Here is a 27,594-nt window from a genome sequence, read left to right as displayed (position 1 = left end):
GTGTGGCGAGCTTCAGATCCTCATTCATCTCGCTGTTTGGATGATTGTAAAAGTTTCAAAAGGGGTCTTCTTCTTGCAGCCAAGTTACAAGGCTGTGCAGGTCATGCTTACCGCATGCTTCATCAGGGTCAAGTTTCTGTCATCTTGACACGTTGTCTTACATATTTTAATCGTTTTGCGAATGTCCAAGTCCGATTCATACAATTTACGATCTAGTATGAGCTCTTCATTGTCATTGTAGATCTTGACATATTTCATCTATGACAGTATTTCTGTTTCCTCATTGTGAAATGGAATGTGCAGTGTTACCATCTCATGCTTGTACTCGTTGAGATCCTGAGCCAAGTCATAATTTCAATCTCATATTATGTGTGGATACTGTCATTTCATACAGATCTCGTTAGAGCTGCATGTGTAATTTGCAACCAAACATGACAGAGTAACATGATCCAACATGATACTATGATTGTACAAATATAAATACTTATATTGTTGCAATCATACTATTCAACAAATGGCTACAATCAAATGGGTAATTAGGCTATTGGCCTAACCTCTTCCAAATGTTGATTCCGTAGAGCAAGCATCAGGCGTGTGTATCCATTTATCACTAACACTGATTCGGTAAAGTAGATGGTGTGAGCATAAATTACATCATTCATGATTTTGGTTCTGTTTGAAATTTAGCAGGTGTCATCAAAGATGTTTACACATAAAACATCTTTCGATCATACATGGTACACATGCGATTTTTTTGCATCCAGTTCTGGGACCACATCATAGTATCCAATCAAACTTGTCAGACAAGACTTCCCCTTAACAAATCATTAGCATTAGTAGAGGCATTTGATGCAAGAAAGCAAGCTTATGCAGCATCAGCCAAAAAAAAAAAAAAAAAAAAAAAAAACACACTTCCACTTCACCCCTCTGTTCATTCAAAATACCTGTCCAGCTGAGCCTTAAACTTATTTAGGCTATCAACTTCCACGACAAGGGGTGGAAGTCTGTTCCACCAACCAACTACCCACTGGCTAAAAGCAAATTTCCACACATCTATCCTACATCTGTCTTTCCTCAATTTGAATTTATGCCCTCTCAGGTGATTATTCTGAGCAAGAGGAAGAATTCCGTCGGCATTGAGCATGCTTAAACCATTCAAGGCTTTATACACCTCTATCAGATCACCTCGCCGATGCCTAGTCTCCAGGCACTGTAATTTGCAAAACTTAAGCCTTTCTTTGTAAGAGCAACCCTTTGTTCCATTCATTAATCTTGTTGCCCTTCTCTGTACTCATTCCAGCAGCTCTACATCCTTCTTGAAATGAGGCCTCCAGACCTGTATACAGTACTCAAGGTGTGGCCTGACCATTGCCTTATACAAGGGAATAATCACCTCCTTATCCCTGCTAGAAAAATTCCTGTACATCATTGACAATACACCATGAGCTACTCTTGCAGCCCATCAGCACTGCTCAGAGAACTTCATATCTGCCTGCACAATTACCCCCAGGTCCTTTTCGTTCTCTACCACTGTCAGTGTAGTACCACAGAGTTGATACACTGCTCTGGGGTTGCTGTTTCCCATATGTAGTACTTTACATTTGTCAATGTTAAACTTCATTTGCCACCTCTCGGCCCATCCTTTCCAGATCCTGTTGCAGCAGCATAGCATCAGTAGTGTCCTTAACAACCCTGCCAACCTTTGTATCATCTGCAAACTTGGACATTAAGCTAGATATACCATCATCAATATCATTTATAAATACAGAAAACAATAATGGACCCAACACTGAATCCTGAGGGACTCCACTAATAACATTAGTCCACGATGAGCAGAGTCCATTGATTACCACTTTGTCTTCTCCCCCTCAACCACCCCTTTATCCATAGCAGCAATTTGCCTCCAATGCCACACTGCTCCAATTTGTGCAGCAGTCTTCCATGTGCAACAGTATCAAAAGCCTTTCTAAGATCCAAGTATATAATATCAAAGTTATTCCCTGCATCCAGTTCCTTTGTGACTGCATCATAGTATCCAATCAAATTGGTCAGGCAAGACTTCGCCTTAACAAAACCATGCTGTGTCCGAACTATAACTGAAGTCTTGTCTAGATGATCCTGCAGTGCTTCTTTAACCAGTGCCTCCATTAATTTTCCTGGAACAGAAGTTAAACTCACAGGTCTATAATTACTTGTGTCAGCCTTTGATCCTCCTTTGTGAATTGGGGTCACATTTGCACATCTCCAGTCTATGGGTACCTCCCCTGAGTCCAAGGAAGCTCTCATAATTATGGCTAAGGGTTTGCTTACTTCCTTTGCTGCCTCCTTTAATATAACTGGATAGATCCCATCCACCCCAGGTGCCTTTCTTGTGTTTATCTTCAACAATTTCTCCTCCACTTTACTCTTAGTTATTACAAGATTATCTAGCTTACTGCCAGAGTTGAATACACCTCTGGCATTCCCCTCGCTGAATAACTCCTCATGTGTGAATGTCAATGCAAAATACTCTTTCAGCTTGTCAGCTACTCGAGCTGGATCATCAATAGTCGAACCATTGATATCAAGTGGACCAATCTGTTTCATCCCCTTCCTTCTATAGTGTATATAAGTAAAGACAACTTTGCTGTTTTTCTTTGCATCCTTTGCCAAAGATTTTTTTGTAATCTGCCTTCGTTTGCCTAACCTCCTTTGTGACATGATTACTGACTAGCTTATATCTACCATAGGCTTCTGTGTCACCTGATAATTTATATGCATCTCATGCATCTTTCTTCTCTGCCACAAATGTCAATAGTTCGCTTGACATTGTGAACAGTATTTCTTAATTGCAAATTTCCACACATCTATCCTACATCTGTCTTTCCTCAATTTGAATTTATGCCCTCTCGGGTGATTATTCTGAGCAAGAGTAAATGAATATTTTGCATCGGCATTCACACATGAGGAGTTATTCAGCAAAGGGAATGCCAGAGGTGTATTCAACTCTAGCAGTAAGCTACAGAATCTTGAAATAACTGGGAGTAAAGTGGAGGAGAAACTGTTGAAGATAAACACAAGAAAGGCACCCGGGGTGGATGGGATCTATTCCAGTTATATTAAAGGAGGCAGCAAAGGAAGTAAGCAAACCCTTAGCCATAATTATGAGAGCTTCCTTGGACTCAGGGAAGGTACCCATAGACTGGAAATGTGCAAATGTGACCCCAATTCACAAAGGAGGATCAAAGGCTGACACAAGTAATTATAGACCTGTGAGCTTAACTTCTGTTCCAGGAAAATTAATGGAGGCACTGGTTAAAGAAGCACTGCAGGATCATTTAGACAAGACTTCAGTTATAGCTCAGACACAGCATGGTTTTGTTAAGGGGAAGTCTTGCCTGACCAACTTGATTGGATACTATGATGCAGTCACAAAAGAACTGGATGCAGGGAATAACTTTGATATTATATACTTGGATCTTAGAAAGGCTTTTGATACTGTTGCACATGGAAGACTGCTACACAAATTGGAGCAGTGTGACATTGGAGGCAAATTGCTGCTATGGATAAAGGGGTAGTTGAGGGGGAGAAGACAGAGAGTGGTAATCAATGGACACTGCTCATCGTGGACTAATGTTATTAGTGGGGTCCCTCAGGGCTCAGTGTTGGGTCCATTGTTGTTTTCTGTATTTATAAATGATATTGATGATTGTATATCAAGCTTAATGTCCAAGTTTGCAGATGATACAAAGGTTGGCAGGGTTGTCAAGGACACTACTGACACTATGCTGCTGCAACAGGATCTGGAAAGGTTGAGCAGATGGGCTGAGAGGTGGCAAATGAAGTTTAACATTGACAAATGTAAAGTACTACACATGGGAAACAGCAACCCCAGAGCAACGTATCAACTCTGTGGTACTACACTGACAGTGGTAGAGAATGAAAGGGACTTGGGGGTGATTGTGCAGGCAGATATGAAGTTCTCTGAGCAGTGCAGACGGGCTGCAAGGGTAGCTCATGGAGTATTGTCAATGATATACAGGAATTTTTCCAGCAGGGATAAGGAGGTGATTATTCCATTGTATAAGGCAATGGTCAGGCCACACCTAGAGTACTGTATACAGGTCTGGAGGCCTCATTTCAAGAAGGATGTAGAGCTGCTGGAACGAGTACAGAGAAGGGCAACAGATTAGTGAATGGAACAAAGGGGTGCTCTTACGAAGAAAGGCTTAAGTTTTGCAAATTACAGTGTCTGGAGACTAGGCACCAGCGAGGTGATCTGATAGAGGTGTATAAAGCCTTGAATGGTTTAAGCATGCTCAATGCTGATGGGATTCTTCCTCTAGCTCAGAATAATCACCTGAGAGGGCATAAATTCAAATTGAGGAAAGACAGATGTAGGATAGACGTGCGGAAATTTGCCTTTAGCCAGCGGGTGGTTGGTAGGTGGAACAGACTTCCATCCCTTGTCGTGGAAGTTGATAGCCTAAATAAGTTTAAGGCTCAGCTGGACAGGTATTTCGAACGAACAGAGGGGTGAAGAGGAAGTGGTTATTTTTATTTATTTATGTTACTTTTTTTTTTTTTTTTTTTTTGGCTGATGCTGCATAAGCTTGCTTTCTTGCATCAAATGCCTCTACTAATGCTAATGCTAAGAGGAAGAATCCCGTCGGCATTGAGCATGCTTAAACCATTCAAGGCTTTATACACCTCTATCAGCCTAGAAACTTCCAATTAATTGGAAGGTACCAGGCTTCCAATTAATATTAATTCCCTAAATGCTTCCCATATACTAGCAAGAGCTTTGTTTAAATGTATCCCGTCTCTACAAAACAGATTCCTTCTACCTACAAGTGTGGGCCAAGCTGATAGAAATCCCCCCCCCCAAAGCCTTGCAGAGTCCTTCAAGTTTTGAGTTAATCCACAAGGCTTTCAATGTATTCCAAGGGCTCACATCTGGTGAGTATGGGCTTGGCATACCCAGGGTCCTGAGCTGGATATCATCATTCTTCTCTTTTCTTTCTTGGTGATCTCTCTCTCTCTCTCTCTCTCTCTCTCTCTCTCTCTCTCTCTCTCTCTCTCTCTCTCTCTCTCAGGGTAACTCAGAAATTTGTTTTTGGCTGGTGCAGTATAATCCTCAAGCTTCCTTGCACTATATGGCTAATAATAATACAATCCCTCCTATTTTGCCTGGGCAGAATTGCAGACACAGACATTGCGACCTAACTCAACATTTCTTCAGCATGGTCCTGTATTTGACTAACAAATCGTCAGATCGTGTATGCTTAATGTCATTAGTTCCCACATGAATAATAATATTCTCTTTTTCCCCCCTTAAAATCTGACAGTCTGTTGGTGACATCATTGATAGTTGCTCCTGGCAGACATACCCTGGTTCTACTCCACCTATCCTTATTACAAAAAATATTTTCCGTTTCTCTGACAATAGAGTCTCCTAATAAAACTAAGTCCTTTTGAACCAGAGTATTTTGTTTATTCTGTTCTGGGGCCTGAATCAGGAGTGCATCACTTGGTAGGTTGCCAGAGTCTTGAGTCGCTGACAAGCACCAGTTCCATTATTCTCGAGGGCAAGCGCCCGTTTTTTCAGTGACTCAAATTGTTCTAGTAATGTACCAAATTATAACTTAGGATCGGTGCACTCCTTACAATGGTGACAAAAAAAAGAATCTCCAAGTGAGCTAGGATTATCCACTAGGTCGACCTTGGAATGCATACCAGAGGTTCCGCAAAGGATAAAATCATGACTCACCCAGATATTGCCATCAGCTATTTCTGTATGAGTCATGGTACCCTCTGACAAAGTGTTCAAGGTAGACCTTGTAATAACCATTATGACATTTACTAATTACTAATAAAAGAAACTTTCAAAAAATTATATTTATAATATAAAAAAAATCAAACTATTACAGGGGGAAAAAAAATTTATTAAAAGAAACTTTACAATATACTAAATAACCTTTGAAATCTTGCTCTACTTGACTAATCCTGCTTTAATCTCCTCTTATCTATACAATAAGAGGGGATTAAAGAATATCATAGACTTGGATTTCATGAAAGCTTTTGACACTGTTGTGCATGGAAGAATACTGTACATATTGGAGCAGAATGGTATTAAGGGTAAGTTGCTACAATGGATAAAAGGGTGGTTGAGTGGGAGAAAACAGAGTGGTAATCAATGGACGCTGCTCTTCATGGACTAATGTTATTAGTGGAGTCCCACAGGGTTCGGTGTTGGGCACATTGTTGTTTTGTATATTTATCAACGATGTTGATGAGGGTATATCGTGCTTAATGTCAGGGTTTACAGATAATACAGGAGTTGGCAGGATTGTTAATGACAGTAATGGAAGTGTGCTGCTGCAACAGGATCTGGAGTATTTGGGCAGATGGGCTGAGAAGTGGTAAATGAAGTTTAACATTGACAAATGCAAAGTACTGTACTGCATATGGGTAGAAGTAATCCCAGAGGAACGTACCAACTGTGTGGTGCTACACTTAGGGTAGTGGAGAGTGAAAGGGACCTGGGAGTGGTTGTGCAATCAGATGAGGTTTACTGAGCAGTGCAGATGGGTGCTAGGGCAGGTCATGGGGTTTTGTCAGTGGTATAGGGGAGTTTTGCTAGTGGGGAGGGGGAGGGAAGGAGGTGATTGTCTCTTTGTATGGGGCAGTGGTAAGGTCATGCCTTGAGTGCTGCGTACAGGTCCGGAGGCCTCATTTTGGGAAGAATGTAGATTTGTTTGAACATGTACAGAGAAAGGCAATGGGATTGGCGAGGGGAACAAAGGGGTCCTCTTACCAAGAGAGGCTTAGCAAGTTCTGCAAATTGCGGCAGCTGGAGACTGTGCACCTGCGAGGTGGTCTGATTGAGGTATGTAAGGCCTTGAATGGGTTGAGCGCGATGAATTCTGATGAGTTTCTTCCGCTTTCTCAGATTACGAACCTAAAGGGGGACAAGTTCGGATTGAGGAAGGACAGCTGTAGAATAGATGGGCGGATATTTGCCTTTAGCCAGCAGGTGGTTAATTGCTGGAACAAGCTTCTGTCAGTCGTTGTGGAGGTTGAGGGCTTGTATGGGTTTGGGGAGGAGCTGAACAAGCTTTTAGAGGGAGTGGTTGTGTGAATTTTTTTTTTTTTTTTTTTGGCTGATGCTACATACGCTTGCTTTCTTGCATCACATGCCTCTATTACTATATAGAATTTGCTGTTGGTAACATCATCAGTTGGTCTAACTGTATACAATTTAAAAACTGTCTGAGACCACCGTAGTCACCTTTATGAAAGAAAATCCATTCCCTTTACTCCTGATGGTAATTACATCTTTAAGTAAATCCCACATCAGTATACTATAAGTGGGATTTACTTATAAAAGACCTTCTGTCCTCTTTTGATCACTGCCATCTAGTGGTTCCTTTATCTGCAAATTCTTAATGCATGAATAATCACTGACTGTTATGCTTCCATTGCAGATAGGAAAACAGCAATATGGTTGGAAGAATTCAAAAGACAGAAGGTCAATTGACTTCACTAAAGGAAAAAAATGTTAGAAAGGAGAATTAAACTGCACAATCTATCCAATTATATTAAGGGAGGCAACAACTATGAGAGCATCCTTGGATTTGGGGGAGGTCCCTATGTACTGGAGACAATGGGTCCAGCATTGATTCCCCCCCAGGGATCAATGCTGGACCCATTGTTGTTTTTGATATGTATTAATGATATTGATAAAGGTATAACAGAAAATCCCTACATTTTCAGATAGTATTAGTAATGGTGAACGATTCAAGAAAGAAAGCTTATACACCATCAGAAAAAAAAAGAAATACCTTTCCCATTAGACCTATCCATTCCCTCCAATAGTTTTCGGTATTCCTTTAATTTATTCACTTACACAACAACAGGTGGAAGTTTGTTTAACCACCCACTGGCTAAAGGCAAACTTCCACACATCTATTTAATTTAAATTTATGCCCCCTCATGTGCATATTATTAGGAATGGCCAAATGGTTCAAGGAAGCCTATGGCTTATGCTGCAATAGCCAAGAAAAAAAAAAATAATAATATATAATAAAATAAAATGATAATAAGAATTTTTAAAAAATAAATAATTAATAAAAGAAAAGGAAATTAAATAGACAACTTATGGGTTCCGTAGGTCCTTTGAATCCAGCTGACCTTTGAATTTCCCCAAACTGACAATTTCCTCTACCACCAATGTAGGTAACTTATTCTAGTAATTTATAACTCCCTGGCTAAAATAAAACTTTCTGCAATCCAGTCTAAACATCTCCCCTCCCCCCGTAACTTGAAATGATGGCCCCTAGTTCTAGAATCATTTATAACCGTGACAATTTCATCCTCATTCATTTTACTTATTCCTCTCAGGGCCTTAAACACCTCAATCATCCAATTAAACTGCTCTAAGGTGCCCAGTTTCCAAGCTCTGCAACCCACATATTCAAAGTCTTCCCTCATATGGACAACCTTTTATCTCACCAGGCAAGTTATCCATCTTTGGACCCTTTCAAGAAGCATAATATCTTTCTTTTCATGCGATCTCCATACTTGAACACAGTATTCAAAGCAATTAACAATAGCCCTTTATATAATGGGATTATGAGATCATTATCTCTACTTGCAATTGTTTGATAAATCATTGGTAGGACACCATGGGCCTTCCTTGCAACCTGTCTACAATGTTCAGAGAACTTCGTGTCTGACCGTATTGTAACACCCAAGTCCCTTTCTTCCACTACTGGCTTTAGTTCAGCTCCACCAAGTGTATAAGTTATTTTGGGGTTACTGTTCCCCAGGTGCAATACCTTACACTTTGCTGGAATTAAAGCATAGCTGCCATTTTTCTGACCATCCCCGAGGTCTATCTAGGTCACTCTGAAGAAGCTCTGCTTGGCGGTGATCATCAACTACTCTACCAATCTTTACATCTGCAAATTTAGACATTGTGCTCTCTATCCCTTCATCGATGTCATTCATGAAAATCAAAAACAACAATGCCGTAGCCAAGTGGTCAGGAGCGGGAGTGCAGTAGCACACGCTCTTTGAGTAGAACGGGGTTCAAGCCCCTGACTGCTGAATACGGTCGATCTGCCAACCCGCACTGGACCAGCATGGCAGATTATGGTCCATTTCCTTCAGCATGAATTGGTGAGGAGGCTTCCATCCTGCAGTGGGTTGATAATGGCTGCATTTTACCTTTTTTTTTACTTGGGAAATCGCACTTCCTACATCAACCCAATATGAGGAATAACCATTTATCACAATCCTCCGCCTCCTGCCCTGCAGCCATCCATTTAAGGATTTTCCCTGTGATTCCAACCTGTTCCAGCTTATAGAGTAACCGCTCATGTGGGACTGAGTCAAATGCTTTGCTGAAATCCAAATAAACAATGTCGAAATTATTCCCGAAGTCCAGCTCTTGAGTGACCATGTCAAAATAGTTAACCAGATTAGTTAAACATGATATTCCCTTTACAAAACCATGCTGAGTAACCTTCAGAATTCCATTCCTATTTAAATGATCCTGAAATCTACCCTTGATCAATGTCTCCATAATGTTCCCTACTACTGAAGTTAGTAGGGAACATCACTACTGACCAGCCAATAATTTCCCACTTCACTCTTAGAGCCACCCCTTATGTATTGGAGATACATTGGCACTTGTTCAATCCAACAGAATCATTCCAGAGTCCAGTGATGCTCTCATAATTAGCCTGTGGTTCAATGCACTCACCTGCTACCCCCCTCAAGGGTATATGCCATCAACCCCAGGAGCCTTACTCGCCTCTAGGCTCGAAAGTTTTTTCATTAGGTAAACATATGAAATTTCAACATCATTAATTACATTTTTTTCAACTTCACTCCAGTAATTTCTCATTGACACAAAGGGTTTTCTTCTGTAAATATCAAAGCAAAGTAACCATTGAATTCATCTGCAACTTCAGCTGGAGTATCTAACACTATCCCACACCCATTACATAAGGATCCAATCTTGTTTGTCCTTCTCTTCTTTGCATTTATATGTGAAGTATTCCTTATCCCCACTCTTTGCTCTCTTTGCCAGTGATTTCTCATAATCTGCCTTTGCCAGCCTATCCTTTTCTGTGGCACTATTACAGATAAATTTGTAGCTGTTATAGGCTTCAGTACTTTTTATTGCCTTGTAGCTTTTTCATGCCATCTTTTTCTGCTCAAGTAATCTGGCAACTTCCTTATTCATCCGACTTGGAATCTTCCTAGTGGAGTATTTTTTTTAATGGTATATAAGCATTCAAGGCTTCTGTGATTGACGTTTTAAAAGGTATACCATAATTCAATTGTATTTGCTCTCTGTGAGATATCTACCCAGTTAATAGAGGCCATGTAGCATCTTTAGCCATTGTAATTTCCTTTCCTGAAATTATAACCCATTCCTTTACCTTTAACTACTGCAACCTCTTCCTTCATTGTGCACCATAGAACTTGCTACTAGTTCCTGTACTGTCAGCCTTATTATGTCATCTAGTTGGTGATGAGCCCTAGAATATTCTTTTCTCCAGTACTTTCCCTAACATGTTGATACAAATAAAAATCATCTAGTTGATTTAAAACTTTTGTCCCCATATGGAGGAGAAAGTCTGAGCAAGAGGAAGAATCCCATCAGCATTGAACTTGCTCAATCCAGTCAAAGACCTCAATCAGATCACCTCACAGGCACCTAAGTCTGCAGATACTGCAATTTACAGAACTGAACATTTCTTGGTAAGAGTACCCCCCCACCTCTGTTCCCCTCACCAATCTCATTGCTCTTCTCACTACCTAATCCAGCAGGTCTACGTGCTTCCTAAAATGAAGCCCCCAGACCTGTATGCGGTAATCAAGGTGTGGTCTGACCATTGCCTTATACAAGTAAATAATCATCTTCTATTCTCTGCTGGCAAAATTCCTGTATATCATTGTCAAAACCACATGAAATAGCCTGGCAGCCTGTCTGCATGCACTGCTCAGAGAACTTCATATCATCATCAGCCATTATCAATCCACTACAGGATGAAGTCCTCTCCAGCAACTTTCCAGTTCCTTCTGTTTTTTGTGATGGCCATCATTTTATTACCGACAAATTCATGAATTTCATCTGTCCATCATTGTCTTCCAGGTTTTCTTCTAGCTCCTCTTGGGTACCATTCTGTTATTCTCTTAGTCCATCTGTCATCATGTCTTCGAGCTGTGTCCTGCCCAAGACCATTTTAGTTCTTTAGTTTTGATAAGAATGTCCTTTACTTGAGTTTGCTGCCTAATCCATTATTTATTGTTATTTGGTTTTTTTAGGAGCATTAGCAACTAAGGCCATATTGCTCCAGGGATATACAGTGGTCATTCCCTGACCTTTCCGCATCCTCCATATTTGGTGGTCATGGGCCTCATCCATGTGTTTCTCTTCTTATCTAGCAGTCTGATTCCCAATATAATTCGTTCCATTCTTCACTGTGTCATTCTCAGCTTCTCCTCCATTATTTTGGTGAGTGTCTAAGTTTCACTTCCATAAGTCATGGTGGGTAGTATACACTGGTTCATTATTTTACATTTCAGACAAATTGGGATATTGCTCCTCAGTATGTGTCTATATTTCCTGAATGCTATCCATCCAAAATTTATTCTTCTCTTGACTTCCAGCCATTTATCATTATTACAGCTTATATTATTATATCATTATTATATCATTATAATAATGATATAATAATTATATCATTATTATATCATTATTATCATCAATGATAATAATGTATTCAATGATAATACATTATTATCATTGATGACTTGTCCCAGATAAGTATGACTTCACCTTTTCAATTACTGCTCCTTCAATCATTATATCCCTTTCTATGGCATACTTGTTCATCATTACTTTTGTTTTAGCCATATTCATCTTTAGTCCAAAATCCTTACTAACTGCGCATAACTGATTAAGATTTTCCTGCAATTCTTTAGGATCGTGGCTTATGACCACAATGTCATCTGCAAATCGTAAATGGTTTAGGTAATCTCCATTCACATCGACTCCTTTCTGCGACCAGTCTAATCTTCTGAAAACTTCCTCAAGGGCAGCAGTAAACAACTTCAAATATATTGTCTCCTTGTCGAACTCTTTTCTCAATTTTAAATTTGCTACTGTCTTTGTCCAGTCTAATAAAGGAGGTAGCATTCTCATACATTTTCATCAAAATCATAATATATGGGGTATCTACGCATCTTCTTTCCAGTGCCCGTATGCTGTAGGGAGTCAAAATGCCTTTTCATAATCCACAAATGCCAGGCATAATCGTGTTTTATATTCATTTTCTTTCTCTGTTAGCGGTGACACTACGTGAAGGTGATCCATAGTTGAGAATCCTGTCCTAAAGCCAGCTTGTTCTTTCTGTTGATTCTCATCAAGTATTCTTTCTAATCTGTTAGTAATGACCCTTGTGAACAACTTGTAGATGTGGGATAACAAGCTAATTGGTCAATAATTTCCAATTTCTGATTTATCTCGTTTCATATACAGCAAAACTATGGTTGCATTATTCCACTCCTTAGGCATCACACCTTTTCTAATGCATTTTGTGAAGAGTCTTGCCAGTTTTTGTGTCATGTCTCTTTCTCCTAATTTTAACAACTCTAAAGTAACTTCGTTTTCCCCCGGGGCTTTCTGATTCTTCATTTTTTTCAATGCATGTTCTACCTCATCAGGAAGGATATCGGGTATGTCATATGTGTTACTAATTTGCAATCCATCTTCCCCACTGCTGGCATCATTCCCTCGCTCCTTGTATAATTCTCTATAGTAGTCTCCTGCTATTTGAATTATGCTTTCTTTGCTATTTATAAGTACACCATTGCTATTCTTCAGTTTCAGTATCATTTGTCTTTTTGTATTACTGCTCATGGCTGCTGATTTAAGTTCTTTGTTTTCCCTTAATGCTTGTTCTACTTTTCTTGTGTTAAATCTTCTTATGTCCTCTCTGAATCTCTTTCTAATGGCTTTGCATAACTCAGTATATTCAATTTTCTCCTTGTCAGTGTTTATCTTGCTCTTCATTTGTCGTCTTCTGTTCATCATGACAAGTGTTTCTTGACTAATTTTTTCTTCTTTGGATTTCTTTTTACCTATAGATTTCTTGGGCTTTATCATTTTCAGAAAGTTGTAATATTTCTCATCAATATCTTGGTCCTGAGCCGTCTCTAGAAACTTTTTCTTAAGTTCCAGTACATACTGCATTTTCTCCTCTTCTGTTATCTCAAAGACCTTCATATTATTTACTAGTCTTTTTTTTTTCTTTCTTTTCTTACATCTTTATCAAATGTGCATCTTACCATTCTGTGATCACTTCCAACATTTACCTTGTTCAGGACACTAACATCATTCACAATATATATTCTGTTAGTGAGGATGAAGTCGATTTCATTAGTTGTTAATCCATTTGGACTCTTCCATGTCCACTTTCTGTTCACCCTTTTCTTGAAAAAAGTGTTCATTACTGACAGTCCTTGAGATTCTGCAAATTCCACAAGTCTTTCACCTCTGTTATTTCTTTCACCAATTCCAAAATTTCCTATAGTTCCTCTTTCTGTGCTGTTTTGCCTTTTTCCAACCTTAGCATTGAAGTCCCCCATAATAATAGTGTAGTGGGTTTTCTGCTCATCTAGAAGACTCTCAATTTCGGTGTACATTTCTTCAACCTCTTCATCATCGTGGCTCGATGTTGGTGCATAAATCAATATAATCTTTACCTTGTACCTCTTAGAAATCTTGAGTATTAGTCTTGACACCCTTGGTGATGTACTTTTGAATTCCGAAATGTTGTTTTTAAAATCTTTATGGACCAGAAACCCAACTCCACCTTCACTCCTTTCACTGTTTCCATTGGTGTACAGCAGATTTCCACTTGATAAACTTAAGTGATTCATTTCTTCTTGTTTCAGCCAAACCGATGATATTCCAATTCACATTTTCTAATTCCTTTTCCAGCTCTAATATCCTGTCTTCACCGATGAGTGATCGTATGTTATAACAGGCCAAGTTCAGTTTCCGTGAATGGCAGCCTGGTCGTACTCAGAGATTCTTAGCACTCTCTGCTTCCACTCTGATCCTCTCGCTGCCGTAAGAGGGAGAGTGAAAGCTGCTGGGGACTGAGGGCCATTTGTATTGTTGTGCTCTCATATGCTGGAGGGTTTGGTCTTTTCCTCTTCACGCTGACCAGGCGTCTTGAAGAGAACCACTCTACACGTTCGTTGCCACCTAAGTGACATAACGGTGCTTACCATCGAGAAGGTGTGCATGAGTGGATTTTAGGGAGGCAGGCCAACCGGACTTCTCCTAAATCTTCTGTAATAGAGAGATATTGGATCCATCAGTGTTTTAGGCTGAGTGTCTGATAACACACAGGATACCTGTTCCCCTCTAAGCCCCAAGTGGAGGTAACCTGACCTAAGCATTTGCTATTCATTTTCTAAGTATTTGCTATTCATTTTTTTTTTGGTAACCTGACCTTTATTCACCATTAGGGCATATTATTGAACAAGAAAATAAAAACACAGTCATAAAAAATATTTATTTTTTATGAATGTACAGTATTTCTAAATGTGACTGATTCTAATGAAAAAAATGCTAGGTTATCCCCTCTGCTTCGGGAGGGGTTCAAGTAGAGATAACCTGACCTTTTTTCACCATTACGAAATACTGTAATGGTGAAAAAAGGTTAGGGCATGTGCAATTAGGACAAGTTACAATTAGTGCTGCTAAAGTGATACTAAACCGATGTTATCGCATATTGTGTTTGCGCACTAATCAGCACATAGTTTGCCACGCCTACCTGTTAATCAATATATCGTTCTCGACTTTACTCCAGACCGATAACACCTACCGCCTGTTTACCAAGTGAGCAGTGCTAGAGTGCCATATCAGGAAACTAATTTTCCGTGTAAGTTATCTGACGTTTCTCGTCGTTCTCATGCAGGCTTTCTTTACCTTCGCCGAAAAAAAGTGTTCACTACTGACAATCCTCAAGATTCTGCAAATTCCACAAGTCTTTCACCTCTTTCATTTCTTTCACCAATTCCACAATTTCCTATAGTTCCCCTTTCTGCACTGTTTTGTCTCTTTCCAACCTTAGCATTAAAGTCTCCCCCATAATGATAGAGTGTAGTAGGTTTTCTGCTCATCTAGAAGACTCAATTTCGGTGTACATTTCTTCAACCTCTTCATCATCATGGCTCGATGTTGGTGCACAAATCATTATAACCTTTAGCTTGTACCTCCTAGAAATCCTAAGTAGTAGGCTTGACACCCTTGGTGATGTACTTTTGAATTCCAAAATATTGTTTTTTATATCTTTATGGACCAGAAAGCCAACTCTACTCTTTGCTCCTTTCACTGGTGTACAGCAGATTTCCACTTGATAAACTTATAAGTGATTCATTTCTTCTTCTTGTTTCAGCCAAACCGATGATATTCCAATTCACATTTTCTAATTCCTTTTCCAGCTCTAATATCCTGTCTTCACCGATGAGCAATTTTACATTGTAACAGGCCAAGTTCAGTTTCCGTGCACGGCAGCCTGGTCGTACCCAGAGATTCTTAGCACCCTCTGCTTCCACTCTGATCCTCTCGCTGCCATAAGGGGGGGGGAGTGAAAGCTGTTGGGGAATGAGGGCCATTTGTTTCATTGTGATGTCATGTGCTGGAGGGTTTGGTCTTTTCCTCTTCACACTGAACAGGCATCTTGAAGGGAACCACTCTACACGTTCGTTGCCACCTAGTGACATAACAGGGCTTACCATCGAGAAGGTGTGCATGAGTGGATTTTAGGGAGAGAGGCCAACCGGACTTCTCCTAAATCTTCTGAGATAGAAAGATATTGGTACCATCAGTGTTTTAGACTGAGTGTCTAATAACACACAGAATGTGTGTTATCAGAATGCCTGTTCCCCTCATATATGACTGCACAATTACCCCCCCCCCCCCCAAATCTTTAATTTTCCACTACCTGAGTGGAAAATTAAAGTCAGTACATTACTCTGGAGTTACTGCTACCCATATTCGCTACTTCACATTTATCAATGTTAAACTTCAATAGCCATTTCTCAGCCCATCTGCCTAATTTTCTAGATGTTGTTGCAGCAGCATACTATCATTAACCACCCTGCCAACCTTTGTATCATCTGCAAACTTGGATATTATGCCTGTTAATCAATAATAAATAAAGAAAACAATGGGCCCAGCACCAAACCCTGGGGAATCCACTAATAACATTAGTTCCCGAAGAGCAGTGCCCATTGTTAACCACTGTCTTCTACCCCTCAATCATCCCTTTATCCATAGCAATAACTTGGGTTTAATGCCATACTGCTCCAATTTGTACAGCAGTCTTTTATGTGCAACAGCATCAAAGGCTTTCCTGAAATCCAAGTGTATGATATCAAGATTATTTTTTGCATCCAGTTTCTATTTGACTGAATCATAATATCCAATCAAAAAATTCATAAAAGATTTCCCTTTCACAAACCCATGTTGTGTGTGAAGTATAACTGCACTCATGTCAAGATAGTCTTGCATTACTTCTTTAACCAGTGACTTGATTATTTTCCCAGGAACAGAAGTTGAACTAACGGATCTGTAATTACACGTGCTACCCTTTGTGAATTGAGGATATATTCGCACATCTTGAGTCCATAGGGACACCCCCCCCCCCAAATCCAAGGAGTCTTTCATAATTATGTTAAAGATTTGCTTAATTCCTTCACTGGTTTCTTAATATACTGGATAGATCCCATCCACCTCAAGTACCTTTCTTATTTTAACTTCAACAATTTCTCTTCCACTTTCCTCTTTATTATTACAAAATGCTTTAATTCCCTGTTAGAGCTTGATAAACTTCTGGCATCCCTTTCCCTAAAGAATTCCTCATGTATGAATATAGATGCAAAATACTCATTCAGTTTGTCAGCAACCTGAGCATGATCATCAACAGTCAAACCATTGATATCAAGTGGACCAATCTGATTCATCTCCTTCCTTCTAGTGTTTACCTAAGTAAAGAAGTCCTTCTTTACTTATTTAAACCTGTTTTTCCCTGCATCCTTTGCCAAAGATATCTCATAATCTACATTAGCATACCAACATCCTTTGTGAGTTGACTGCAGACTAGTTTATATCTATCTCAGGCTTCTGTGTCAACCTGATAATTTATATGCATCCCATACATTTTTCTTCTCTGCCATGAGTCTCCTTAGTTCATCTGACATCCATTTAAATCCTTGAACAGTATTTCTTAGTTGGTACAAAAAGCCTAGTAGCTACAGGTAGTTACCGACTTTACGAGTTAATTCATTCCTAGTGAACACTCGTAAAGCAAAAATTCATAAAGCGGGAATTTATTCCCCACAGATGTAATGTTAAAAAAAGGGTTACATTCTCAACAAAGAAATTTACCATAGTAATGTGAAATAAAGGTCAACAAAACAGTAGTTTATGCTTAAACAATGATTTATTTTCCAAAGAAATGAAAACATGGCCCTTAAATTCAAGCAAATTATAATAATAAAGAAATTATTTATGTTGTATAAATGTTAAAGAATGTTTATTCTTCATCTTCAACATCATTAAATGCATACTTGTTGATGGTTCATCACATTGTTGGCTCGGCACACATTGTCAGTTTGTTGGAAGCACAAGGAGTCATCTTCTTCAGAAATGCTTCAAGCGTCGTTTGTTTCCAAGACAGTCTTCTCTTTTCTATATAAATTTCATGATGGCATGCAAAAGCGATTTTTAAAATCTGTAGCACCTTTTCTAGTGCGCTCGAAATTTGAATCTTGTGACTTGAAAATCTTAGTTGCTTTTCCTGTGTTGAAAAGCTTCGTCAAGCCCCTCGAGAGTGAAAGAACAAACAGGAATTTCAGCTATTAAATCTCCCTTTTCCTCAGCTTCTCGAATTTTGCCATTTCAAGGAGGTATTCATTTGTGAACTTTCCATCGTGTGCTTGAAGCAGATCAGTGTCAGTTGTAGAAACTTCAGGTTGCAATTAGTTATCAATATTAATGACTGCTTCTGTTTCATTTTGTACAATCTCTGCTGTGGTAGTATATATACAATACAGGGTACTACTGTATTGCACAGCTATGTGCATAGTTTGAAATGCTGTATTTATGAATGTTTAGAAGTTATTTATTGCAATTAAAGTTCATATTTTTGATTTTGTTGATACTTGAAAAAAATAACTGATAAAACAGGGAACTCAAAGTGTGAACTGCCTGTACTACGATTATTTTGTTGAATGCTTCCCATTTCAAATTTGCTGATTGAACATCATCAGTTGATGCCACTGTAGTCACCTTCACAAAAACCTATCCCTTTACCCTTGATAGTAGTTACATCATTAAGTAAATTCCACATCAATACTGCCACCTAGTGGTTCTTCTATCTGCAGATTCTTAATGCATGAATTATCACTGCTGGTAATCAGATCAAGAGTATTACTCCCTCTGGTTGCCTCTCGAACACACTGTCATAGATAAGTCATCCATTAAATCTAAAAAAGTCTTGCTAGTGTGTGAGTGACCAACCCACAAGTTCCAGTCAATATCTGGAAAGTTAAAATCCCCCATTAGAATACATTCTGATTTACTGACTCATTCTATTTCTTTGTACAGTTGTTCATTGTACTCATCAGAGACATTAGGCTATAACACATTCTTACTCTTATGTTTGCTTCCCAATTGCTTATATCACACCAAACTGATTCAACACTGCACTGGCCACCCATATTGGCTGCCTTTGATTTTATGTGCTTCTTATCTAAGAGCATAACTCCTTCCCTCTCCTTCCTATTCTATCTGTCCTTTCTGTACAAGACCATTGACCCTTACAGGAGTGTGATTACTACCTATTCATCTAGACTCAATCTCCGGCATAGACCACAACTGCCTGTATTATGACAAACTGGACAAGTCTGCTGACCCTTCTACAGAAGTGGGATCATTTTGGAGGGAGTGATAACATTGTCCACTCATCTTCTGTTTCTCTTCAAATCTTGTATTTTCTGATCTCTGGGTGGATGCCTCCAACTTCCATTCCCCACTGTTCTATCTCTATTTCCCACCCACTATCACCATCCTCTCCCATACTTCCACCACTATCACTCTGCTATTGGTGGGCTCCCAAGCCTTTGCAGACAATCTCATACTTACCATTGAGGCCAACTCAAGAAGATTGGAGACACAGGCCAATATGCCTTGCAACTGCTACAGCAATGGGTGGAAAGAAACCAGCTGAAAATCTCACCAACAAAGACCTCCTCAATCTTACTAAAGGGCACCTTGCAAAGATCACCACAAATAAAAATAGATGGAGTCGCCATTAAACTAACTGAACAGCTAAAATACCAAGGAATTATTTTAGATAGAAACCTCACATATCTGCCTCATCTCAAATATCTGAGAAATTAGATCAGAATATACTCACCATGATCTCCAGGATAACCAGAAAAGACTGGAGCCTCAAAAAAAAAAAAAAAAGAATGAGCTCTAGCTTTGTATTACAAAGCTAGAGCTCATCCCAGTGATAGCAGGAATGCTCCCCTTGGATTTGGAGGTAGCCAGAGCAGGGATCCTCTACTTACTCTCCAAAAAATTGCTTATTGGAGGCTTGAAGTGGCGAAACCCATGTTTAGTCTCTAGAGCAAAGTTTCCGGCATCCCCCCCCCCCACACACTTCTCTTTCAACCCATGCACGGTACTAAGTACTATAGGTTTTGATACCTTTCGTGTTTGGAGTTTTCATAAAAAAAAAAAGCGAGGTGCTCTTCTTGGAACATGCAACGGGCCTGGCTAGTAGTTACAAGTCTCAGAAAGCACAACACCAAAACCACCTAATGAACATCTGGCAAAACAGGTGGACAGAAACAACCAAGGGCGAGGTGCCGCATAAATTCATACCTGACATCCACACCATATATCTCAAGCAACCTGCCTGGTTTTTCCCAGGGCTGCACACAACCTCCCTACTGACTGGACACGATCCCTTTAATGAAAAACTACTGGGCTTTGGACTTACGGAAAATCCATACCGCACATGCGGGGACAGAGAAACCTGGAACCACATCATGCATGACTGCCTACAATATGAGAATCTAAGAAGTATAATAATAGTGCGGATACAATATCTTCCAAAAGGAATGAAGCATCATCTCCTGTACTCAGAGCAAGAGTACAGGGCCCTATCAGAATATGCACAGAAACTCTTCTTAAGAAGAACACTAAATGCCATTCACTACAATTGAAAGCTGCATGACAACAAAAAAAAGAACAAAAATAAGGAAAGAAAAGGAAAAAGATAAAGGGAAGGAAGAGAAAAAGATTCAACTGAAACTCAAGGACTAGCTACATGATGATACCCAAACTCTTGGATCAAACCAGTACCCCCTATGAATGGAACTCAATGACTGACATCACCACCTGTACTCCTGGTCATGGACAGTTTTGACCCGTCCTCTCACCCCACAATATGAACCCAACCAAACTGGACCTTACTGAATTAGACTTACCTTACTGGCATGGACTCGTACAAACCGACTGACCTTGGATCCCCTGAAGTGGATTCGCTAGAAAGGATCCCACCAGGACAGTAAACACAGACCTCTCTGCCATACTGCTCTTCAGTCGGCTGGCGATTCAGCAACCATGCACCCCAACATGGTACTTTTTAACCACTATCTTAGAGGGGAGAAAGGAGGTGGGCCCCACCTTCTCTCCCTATTTTCATCATCTTAGAGAATGAAAATAGGGAGAGAAAGTGGGCATTAAGGTATCAAGGTGAGGCCTGACCATTGCCTTATACAAGGGGATAATCACCTCCATATCCCTGCTAGAAAAATTCCTGTATATCACTGCCAAGACACCATGAGCTACTCTTGCAGACCATCTGCACTGCTCAAAAAACTTCATATCTGCCTGCACAATTACCCCCAGGTCCTTTTCATTCTCTACCACTGTCTGTGTAGTACCACATAGTTGATACGTTACTCCAGGGTTACTGCTTCCCATATGCAGTACTTTACATTTGTCAAATGTTAAACTTCAGTTGCCACCTCTCAGCCCATCTGCTCAACTTTCCTAGATCCTGTTGCAGCAGCGTACTGTCATTAAAAACACTGCTAATCTTTGTATCATCTGCAAACTTGGACATTAAGCCTGATATACTATCACCAATATCATTAATAAATAAGAAAACAACAATGGACCCAACGCTGAACCCTGAAGGACTGCACTAATAACTTTAGTCCACCAACAGCATTGTCCAATGATTACTACTCTGTCTTCTTCCACTCAACCATCCCTTTATCCATAGCAGCAGTTTGCCTCCAATGCCACACTGCTCCAATTTCTGCAGCAGTCTTCCATGTGCAACAGTATCAAAAGCCTTTCTAAAATCAAAATATATGATATCAAAAATATTCTTTGCATCCAGTTCCTTTGTGACCACATCATAGTATCCAATCAAATTGGTCAGGCAAGACTTCCCCTTAACAAGCCCATGCTATGTCCAAGCTATAACTGAAGTCTTGTCTAGATGATCCTGCAGTGCTGCTTTAACCAGTGCTCCATTAATTTCCCTGGAACAGAAATTAAAATAACAGGTCTGTAATTGCTTGTGTCAGCCTTTGATCCTCCTTTGTGAATTGGGGTCACATTTGCACATCTCCATTACATGGGTACCTCCCTGAGTCCAAGGAAGCTCTCATAATTATGGCTAAGGGCTTGCTTACCTCCTTTGCTGTCTCCTTTAATATAACTGGATAGATCCCATCCACCCCAGGTGTCTTCTCTTATGTGTATCTGCAACAATTTCTCCTCCACTTTTCTCTCAGTTATTACAAAATCATACTTTATTTATAATACCCAATACCAAACAACTACACTTATAATAAATTTAAAAGAAGTAATTTCTGTTAACAAAACTTATATTTCTGACTGCATCTTTTCATTTGGCTTGTTCCTTGATTTCATTTAATGCAGTTGTAACGTCCCATAACTGGTATTGTACTGCTTTAACCTTTCCTTCCCATTTTGTTTCTGGTAGAGATTTCACAGTAATTTTTATGTGCCTTTTTAAAATATTCCATCTACTTCGCAAAGCAGCGCAAATTCCATATAATCTTTGTAATGTTCCAAAAAATAATTCTGTTGTTGAAGAATGTGCTGCATCAGATTCAACTAAATTTAAATTATGTGCGACACATGGAACATAAAAAGCTCGTCTATTTTCTTGTAAAATTCTTGCTTGTATGCCATTACGTTTACCTTTCATGTTACTACCATTATCAAACCCTTACCCACAGTAGTTACTTAGGTCAATGGGGTTCGCTTGTAACATTTTTAGTATAGATTCTGTTAGTCCTTTCCCTGATGTATCAAGAGATGGCTTAGTATCTCAAGAAATATTCAAAAATTTTTAGTGTAACTAGACATAGAAACAAATCTAATTATAACCATCATTTGTTCCATGTGACTTACATCTGAGGTACAATCTAAAATAACTGAATATTTTTTGCATTGCAAACTCTTCTACAAATTTACAAGGCAACACAAACACAGTGACCCTCTATAAGTGACCACCTTTATACAAAGGAACGATATTTCTTAGAACAGTTTTAAATAAGTGCCATGTATTAAAACTGTATTCTCTAAGATGATGATCATTGTCTTAACAGACCGTGACCATTAATTCTATTGTTTGGCGACTGGTATATTCCTGATTTCTAGGAATCCATAATTTTCTAAGATAACCATTGTCTTACCTAACTGGGACTGTTAATCCTGTTGTTTGGTAGCCAGTATTTTCACAGATTTCTATGAACCTGGAGTTTCTGAAGTAACTATGTAAATATTGCTACCAAATAGGTATTTCATTCTTTTTTTTTTTATTTATCCATCTTCGAATATAGATGTGATAGCAGAAAAAAGAAAAATGAAAAGTTTAAATTTAGAAACAAGAGTGAAAGTTATAGAATATGCAGCAAAGTGTTTATTGCAAAGACAGTTAGCAGAAAAGTATAATTATGATAAAATGCAAATTCAAAAAATTTTACAAGAAGAAAATAATATTAAAGAAAAGTGAATTTGGATCAAATTTCTCGTTGAATAAAAATATTCAACGAGAAATGCATCAACTATAGCACGAAATGAATGAGTTAACACTCACCTAGTTGATGGTGCTAGTTTGTTTGTTTGTTTGTTTGTTTGTTATTTGGTTTTTAGGAGCATTAGCAACTAAGGCCATATTGCTCCGGGGATATGCGGTGGTCATTCCCTGACCTTTCCGCATCCTCTGTATTTGGTCGTCACGGGCTTGAACCCTAGTCTAATCAAGAAGCGTGTGCTATGCACTACTGCTCCTGCCCACCTGGCTATGGAGGCACCGATGGTGTAAAAGGAATTCCAGTAAAGAGTCCAATGCTATGAGAAAAAGATTTTAATTTTGCAAAGCTTTTAAAAAAATACATTTTCTGCTAGCAATCGATGGCTTAGTAAATTTTGTAACAGAAATAACACTGTTTTGAAGATTGTGTGGTGAAAGTACATCTGTGAATGAAAATGATGTGGAACAGTGGATTTCACATTTGCCATCTTTAACACAACAATATGAACCCACAGACATCTTTAATGTAGATGAACTGGCCTCTTTTATCATGCTTTGCTAAGTAAATCATTAGTGTTTAAAGATTCTAATTCTTCTAGTCTAAAGCAGTGGTTTTCAACTGGGGTGCCGCAACAACATTCCAGGGGTGCCATGTAATTTGGGTTTAAGTTATTTAAACTTATAATTTTTTTTTTTTAAATGTTTATTTCATTATAAAAAGGTGTACAGTATCTTTTTAATTTTGTGGTAATCTATAATTGATGTTTACTTAGTACCTCTATATATTTTTTAATATTTTATATATATATATATATATATATATATATATATATATATAGTAGTATATAAAACAGGTGAAAAAGGTAAAGAAAGGAGAAGAAAAAGGTAAAGAAAGGAAAAGAAAAAGAAAATAGAGAATAGATGTACCTGGACGCGCAAGGCTACAGAACAGGATACAACTATAAAATAAAACATAGAAATAAATGCTAAAGGACATAGTAAGATGGGAAAGTTATTAACAACAACGTGCCATGCCTAATGGAAGATATGAGAAGAAAAGAATGTTAAGATCCTAATGAATTAAGTGGAAAAATTGGCTGAATTGATAAGCCAAATCATATTTACAAAAGCTAGAAAAAAGTGGTAATTAATGCATATTAAAAAGTAGTAATAAATAGAAATGAAAATAATGAAAATAACAATTGGTACATAGATCAGGTAATTCATCAGGGGACTACACCCGATCATGTACCAAAATACTGCGTTTCTATACAAACATACATTTCTATACATTTTTATATATATATATACACACACACACACACACAGAATCGGATCTAACAGGCAGAAAATTGAGTAGGGGTGCCCCAAAATAAAATAAATGACTTTGGGGTGCCGTTATTAAAAAAAGGTTGAAAACCACTGGTCTAAAGGTTCTAATTCTTTGGGGAAAAAAGAACAACCATTAATAATTAATACTGTACTGAGACTACAATGTTTTAAAAACATAAATGTGGCATTCACGAACGTTGATTGGTAGGCCAATAAAAAAACAAAGTGGATGACGAGTGCTATTTTTCTAAATGGCTTCATAATTTGGACAAAAAAAAAAAAAAATACAAAGATATTATTATTATTAGATAATACTCCGTGTAATTTTAAAAATTTGAATTTAAGTGATATCAATTTATTATTTCTTCCTACTAATACATCAAGTGTTTGTCAACCACTGGACCAAGGTATCATGTAATCATATAAATTGTCTCGTTGCCAATGTATTTTAACCACATTAGTAAAAAAAATGGACAGGGCATGAAAGGTTGAAAAATTAGTAAAAAAAATTTCACTAACAGACATTATTGAATACATAAAATGGCCTGGAATAGTGTTAGTGAAAATACTATACTATACAAAAGTATTTCAATAAACGTGGAATTAACTGTGACACCAACATGAAGGTTGATTTTATCGCAGTACAAAAAGCAGTGTTCTCCCCAGGACCTATCAAATGGGTGCACTGCCCGGTGAATTTAACTGACCGCCTGGCTAAAATTTCAGCAATTCTCGCAGTATCATATGGTAATGCTCACTGATCTCTATCAATTTTAATTTGAACATGCTATGCGATCAAGGTCAATGCAAAAGGAGCATATAATGTTAAATTATGCAATTAATTTTTGCTCTGGATCACTTAAGTCACATTAATAAATAACAGAAAATTTTATAATATTGCGAAGTATTACACTTCACCACCCAGCGACTTAATAATGCCACCTGGCTGACAAAATTTTCTGGGGAGAACACTGAAAAGGAATTATTCAACTTGGACAGCAGATAAATGTAAATGTTGATATGGAACATTGTTGTCAATGTTCCTATCAGAATCAAAGTTCTCCTTCCCAGTTTTTATTAAATGATTTTAAAATTCAAACAGTTGAAATTCTGTTGAAAGTTGAAATTCTGTTTTTGTACTTAAAAATTTATTGCGTGATTTAAGTAATAATAAAACGTTACAATTATTAAATGATTTTTAAACTATTTTAGAAAAGGAAATAATACAACAAAAAAAAAAAAAAAAAAATCATCCAAACTATGTTATCCAAATATATCAAAAAATAAAACATATATTTATATTATCTGTTTAGTTTTGAGATTTTTATAATTAAAATAAATAATTAAATAATTTTATGTTAAGTTTTAAGACTATATAATGTAAAAAAAAAATTTTTTTTAAAAAGACATTTCTATTGTTCTATTAAAATTTTCGTTATGTCATTATATATCTGACGTTTTATATATTTATATATTTCAGCAAGGCAACCACCTCTATATATTGAATCGAAGGTGGTCGTCTTAGAGAAGTTTTATTGTACTTTTTATTTAATGTTCGCGGATCCAAAATCTTAAATTCATTCTTGAACCCTTTTTAACTGTTCAGAAAATATTTATGAACGTATCTCTTTGAATTAATCATTTCAGTGAAATGGCCCAATATGTATCATTGAAGAAATAATAATAATATAAATTCATAACAATGTCTTTTAGAGATACAATTTCACTTTTAAGATAAAAAAAAAAAAAAACTTTGAGTTCATGTATGTTTTGAACACCATGTTATTCGTAATTCGAAATACATATATCAATGCAAAACGCCTGTCAATGTTAAAAATATATTTAATTCAAACATGGACTTCATGCTTTTGTTCCCTAGAAATGCGAGTTAATTAACAGATAAGATTATCACCTTCCAGCAATCCTAGTATAACAACCAGACCAAAAGTCCCTTTAAAGTGATAACTCTGTCATAATTAAGAGGGACGGGAAGGGGGGGGGGGATTTAAAGGGTATAATACTCCCACAGCCACAACTGTCAATATGCTGTATTTTAAAATCTCGGTGACCTGCCCACACCTTATAACACATTGTGTTCTACTTGGTTTTAAAAAGCAAAATTTCCATGGAATAATAACAAAATTAATATTTTCTTCAAGAAAAAAAAATTATACTTACGACTATAACACAAGTAATTCGACTTGCTATTGCAAACGAAATAAATAACACAATATCCAGAAAGCTATTAACGAATAATTCAGTGAACGTTCATTACAAAAACACTCGAAAGCCATCACTTCATAAATTAACAGATCGATTTGAGAAAATAAAGCCTAAAATAGCCCAAAGGAATTGCGCGTAATACCAAACTCGGTGCAGTTTAGGAAAGTTCTAAGTTTGTTCACACTTCTGCACTGTAAGAAAATTTGCTCAGGAAAAGCTGAAGAAGGGATTGAGTTTCATGGGATCTAATAAATCTGGAATTTTCTGTTCTCGATCCCATAGAATTTCCTTAGTTTCCTTTAACATTTCGTTACGGTGAAGGCAAATGATACTTCTTGCGATGCGTGATTGAATATTGTCCAAGTTTGCAGATGATACAAAGGTTGGCAGGATTATTATTATTATTATTATTATTATTATTATTATTATTATTATTTCTCCATGATTGGGGATTCCACCTCGTAACGGATATTGCTACCAAGTACACAGGGTGGTTGTTGTTATGTCTGGTGTTACTGTTGGTCGAGGAACTCTTTGACTGTCCTACAGGTGTTCAGGATTGCAACTTTCTGGAGTACCTTGTAGGTGTTCGCTGGGAGAACTATTACTGTTAGGCTGTTATGTAGGGTCTTTGGCCCCATACCTGGGATTGACACGATGATCAGGATGGTCGTTACTTGTTGTATTTGCCACATCTCTTTGATCTCCTGTCTTAGGTTCATGTACTAAAAGGTTAAAATTAGCCGCAGGCAGAGGTGAAGGTGATTCTTGCAGTGGCGACATGGAGCGAGGGGTGCTGGGGGTTTCAGGGACTGATGGCAGTCATCGTGGAACAGGTGGCTATATGGGATGTGTCACGGTAACCAGG

General features: G+C 38.1%; 1 protein-coding gene across 6 annotated transcripts in view; it reads right to left on the bottom strand.

The window, feature by feature from the left end:
* The window catches only part of fzr (fizzy and cell division cycle 20 related), a 155,895-nt gene extending 129,105 nt beyond the window's left edge, over positions 1-26,790 (bottom strand). For 5 of the 6 annotated variants that reach the window (XM_090374457.1, XM_090374453.1, XM_090374456.1 and 2 more), the window contains exon 1: positions 26,682-26,790. The gene's annotated coding sequence lies outside the window, so the exon portion shown is untranslated. Of the gene's footprint in view, positions 1-26,415; positions 26,538-26,681 lie in introns of those variants that run through there. The other variant, XM_090374454.1, reaches the window with a different exon arrangement.
* Positions 26,791-27,594: the final 804 nt, after the last annotated feature.

The sequence above is a fragment of the Mastigoproctus giganteus genome, chromosome 5 (assembly GCF_048544385.1).
Source record: "Mastigoproctus giganteus isolate SK-2022 chromosome 5, ASM4854438v1, whole genome shotgun sequence".
Classification (NCBI taxonomy): Eukaryota; Metazoa; Arthropoda; class Arachnida; order Uropygi; family Thelyphonidae; genus Mastigoproctus; species Mastigoproctus giganteus.
The sequence above is the reverse complement of the archived record's forward strand: the minus strand, read 5'-3'. Positions and strand labels throughout refer to the sequence as shown.